A 4,975-nucleotide genomic window follows, 5' to 3' on the forward strand; every position below is an offset into this window, starting at 1 on the left:
ATACAATTATAAGTATGGTGATTTACTTATACACAACATTTATAAGTATGGTTATTTAGTTGTACACTGCATTTATAAGTATGATTATTTACTTATACACTTGATTTTTGGATAATAAAAATCACATGACAAGTCACATTTTTATGAGTCTAGAAGTTATAGGAAATTTTATTTATAAATGCTTTTGGATACATACTACACATATACATTCCTCTTTTACGATGAAGCGTAGAAAGACAAAACTTTTTACAGGACGGAGATATGATTTTTCACATACGGAAAAATAACGGATTTTTCTACAACTAAACTCTTATGAACTCACAAACTTTATGTTGACAAAACGACATGTAATCTCATGAAACAATTAAGCTCGGATCGTTAGAGCTACTTTTGAAGGCAAGACACCAAATATCATTACGGGAACTACTTTATTTCATAATATGCAAATATTGTAATGTATTTTGATACTAAGTAACATTTGGGTCATGTAACTGATATAATTATATGGTATGATGGTTTTTATGTACTTGTGTTTCAATGTATACAATTATTGTGATATTGTGTTCTCGTTCCACCCCCAAACGTTTCCGCCATCCAGTTTGGGGGTGTGACAAATCTGATTTTGTATCTGAGATGAGAATGGCTTGATAAAGATGAAATCAGTATATCTTGGGAGAGGAATGGGTTTGGGAGTTGATGTGCAGAAGACAATATCATAATGATTTCCCTCAATAAAGAAGAGGGTACAAGTGAAAAGACCAATTTGCCCTACTATTATTTTAATAAAATAAAACTTAGCAGTTGGGGTCTAATGGTGTGAGGGTTAAGGATCAATCATCAAAAATTTTGAAAGCACAAGGATCATCTATGAAAATTTTAAAACTTAGGAACTAAGTTTCAGATCTGAGGAATCCACATGGACCATTTATGATGTTTTTTCTATTACTTATACATATATATATATATATATATATATATATATATATATATATATATATATATATATATATATATAGAGAGAGAGAGAGAGAGAGGGGGGAGTAGGTTCAAATGTTTCTCATATCTATTGTGTGCTAAATTGCACCTATAAGAATTTAGAAATTAATAATTATATGTATATTAAATACTATCCATACTTATAACTTATTTTTATGAAAACTAATTAAAATCGTCATTAATGTCAACAATAATATTCTTTCAGAATGAATTTGTATCTAGAATATTGAGAGTGTGTTCAAGTAAATTACACTCTCCTTCATATTTCATGCAACTTTATTATATTTTAACTGTGTGAGTCCTGAAACAAAAAACGAACTAATAAATAAAAACCTAGGTGCGAATTCATTTTGATAGAATGTTATTGCTAACATTAATGAAAGGTGGAATTTGTTTCCATAAAAAGAGAATTTTAATTATAGATCTCATTTAATATACATACAATTATGGAAATGATTTAATATCTATATTTATTTAATTAAATAATTATTTAGTTACAAAATTCTTATTGGTGCATTCTAGCACATAATAAATATAAAAAACATAATAACCTAGCCCCAATATATATATATATATATATATATATATATATATATATATATATATATATATATATATATATATATATATATATATATATATATATATATATATATATTGATATATATTGACCGGTCATATGGGCTTTAGTTTAAACCGTAACTAATTGAATTTTAGGCCTAAATATTGCTCTATTGTTAAGATGATCATTTGGGTTTTGAAAAATTTCATAGGCCCAAAAATAGATTTCTGTAGTATATTTTTCAATACAATTGGAGGGTTGGAATTAACAATGTAAAGACTGAACCTTAATTTTAGTTGGGCCCAATAAATAAACATGTATTTGAATTTGTATTTAAATCATAAAACTTCAAAATATTAAATGACCATTATGTCCTACATCTTTTTTAAGCCTAAATAATACTAATAACTTTTTGACACATTTAATACATTATGATACAAACAAAGAAATACACTGTTTAAGTATATACTATATTATGTATTTATAAATAACCCTTGAAGCATATGGTGAGGTTTGGTATATGCCAAGATATGTACATCACTAGTCTTTTATATATACAAAAATATATTTATTTTTTGTTTTTTAAACTAATCGTTTATTGGTTTTATTACTTCGGTGCATGCTCCAATAAATTCCATAAGACAACTAAACATCAAAACTTAAATTGTATATTATTTCCTTTGATCAAAGTTCCATGTGTTTTTGGCTTCTTTATAATCAATTCTCTCTCAGTAATTAAATATTTAAAACTATGTTGTGCAACTTGTACTAATTATTGTACTTCTTTTGAATTTAGAAAGTTTAGTTATTCAACACAATAATCTAAGTACCTAATTTTGTGGTAGTTCTAGCTCATCGGTATTTGGTGTCTTCCTCTTCAAGATTGAGAGTTCAAAATCTTATCATGAACATAAGTGGAAGTAGGGGTTAATTTAGGAGTAGTTTATATTTATATATTGCCCATTAAAAAAAGAAAAAACTACGTAATTGTGTGTTGACCTTGCTAAATGTACATGTTTGTAACTATTTCCTTGGATTGAAAAAAAAAAGTAAATATAAGGAATTATAGTAAAGTTTGGTTATATAAAAGTATGCGTGTTACAGTTCATATATATATATATATATATATATATATATATATATATATATATATATATATATATATATATATATATATATATATATATATATATATATATATAATCCGAACAAATGAATATCTTGAAGAATAACCACATATTTATATGACAAAATTGCAAGAATGGTCCCTGTGGTATGTCAAAACTAGCAACTTTGGTCCAGAATGGGTTTGACTCGCAATGATGGTCCAATAGTTTCGTTTTGTTGCGAGTTTAGTCCAAACTTTTATTTTTGTTGGGGATTTGGCCCAAGTCAGTTTAAACTTTTTTATAATGACCATTTTGCCCTTACTTTTGTTTTTTTTTTTTTTAATTTATATAAATACATTTTACAATTTACATAATTAAACCAAAATAATACTACCACTATCCCTACCCAACCACTCCACCCTCTCTAGCATACAACTATTGATATGTTATCACCACTACCGTCTGTCACGGGCACTACCGCTACCATTACTGTTGGTCACCAACAATAGCCATTGCCACTGTGACCGCCGATCACCACCAACACCATCCGATGAATTCAAACATATTTTTTTGTGACAACCCAAGTTGTCCCGTTACATTTCCCCGTTACCGTTAACGGAATATTCCACTGTATAAAAATTCCGTTAATTAGAGGGCGTCAATTTAATAAACATTCCATTGGTTCACATTAATATGCCGTTAAGTCGTGATAAAAATGACATAAAAACACCTAACACACATCTCCATTTAAATGGAAAAGTTAGTTTTTATTATTACGACCACTAAATCGGGTGCGACCAAAAGCCCTATTTAACGGCAGTATTGGAAAGAATTCCACTGAGCCCCGACTCGGAAACCTATATAAAGGTGAGTGGAGTCCATTGGAGACTTTTTACACTCTCTCTCTATACTCTCTCTCTAGACCCGTTTTCGCCCCGAATCCGCAACCAAACGCTTCCAGATTGTAAGTCCGCTTACCCTAGCTTTTTCTAAACATATTGATTCGTGTTTATAGCTTAGAAGCTGTTGAAAAGGAGTTTACGGCCTAAGCTCCTCCTTAGGCCGTAAACACCTAAAATGAAGCCAAAATGACCCCAAAATGTCCCTAAAGGCATAGAAATAAATTAAGGGATTTGCTTAGGAGTGTTTAAACATTAAATCACATGATTTTAGGGGATAAAAGAGAGTTTACGGCCCAGGCATATGCCAAGGCCGTAAACACCTCTTAAACATGTCATAAAGCCCCAAAAACACTCCCAAACCACCCTAGGACTTCATACATAAATTAGGGACTTAGTATTTGGGGTTTGGACCAATTAAACACATCAAAATGAAGGGGAAAAAGGAGTTTATGGCCCAGGTTTATACCAAGGCCGTAAACACCCCAAATCATGCCCAAAGTGTGGTTTTTGTTCCCTAAATAGCCTTAGACATTTACCATAAAATACTAGGATTGAAACAAGGACTTAAACACAAGAAATGGAGGGATAAAAAGGAGTTTACGGCCCAAGCAAGTGTCTAGGCCGTAAACTCCCCAAAACACATCCAAATGATAGTTTTAATCCCCCAAAATAGCATCACACTCCATTAGAAATTACTAGAAAGGTAATAGGGGCTTAAAACTTCACTTAACTCAAAGAATGAGAGTTCACGGCCGTAAACTCCCATAGGAGTGTCCCTAGGCCGTAAACTCCTATAAGGTTCCCTTAGAAGCCTTAAACCCACTCATGCCTTTTTGGAAAAGTACTTAGAAAAATCCTATGAACAAGTAGAAGCCTTAAAACACTCTAGAACCCATCACCATGAGTTTACGGCCGTAAGCTCATGGTGAGAGGTCCATGGGCCGTAAACACAACTTTGGGAGTGTACTCTTAGATAGTAAGCTCCATTCCTTAGCCATGCACACCTTTAGACGCTACCCGGGACACCCAAACACTTATCCAAAGTGTTTTCCGCTCCTGTGAGCGCGTATATTTGTTTAATTAGTATTAAATATACTAATTGTATGTGAACATATGTTATCATATGTTAAATAGGTCATTGTGTGTGTTCAGGTCCTTGCGTGACACCGAACGCCCAAACGGCACCTTCGTCGGACCTACTTACACCAGGTGATTTCATACCCCTGAATGAACCTTTAAATGTTTTATAGAGGGGGGGGGGGAATACAAGTTAAACATGCCAATTATCATATCAATAACATGTGATTGATAACCCGCATGCACAAGATTTTACGACACTGTACACTGTTTTACCGAGTAGGACACTATAATGGTTTTCAAAAAGGTTTTTCGTTTGTTTCAAGACT

The sequence above is a fragment of the Lactuca sativa genome, chromosome 3, assembly GCF_002870075.4.
Source record: "Lactuca sativa cultivar Salinas chromosome 3, Lsat_Salinas_v11, whole genome shotgun sequence".
NCBI lineage: Eukaryota > Viridiplantae > Streptophyta > Magnoliopsida > Asterales > Asteraceae > Lactuca > Lactuca sativa.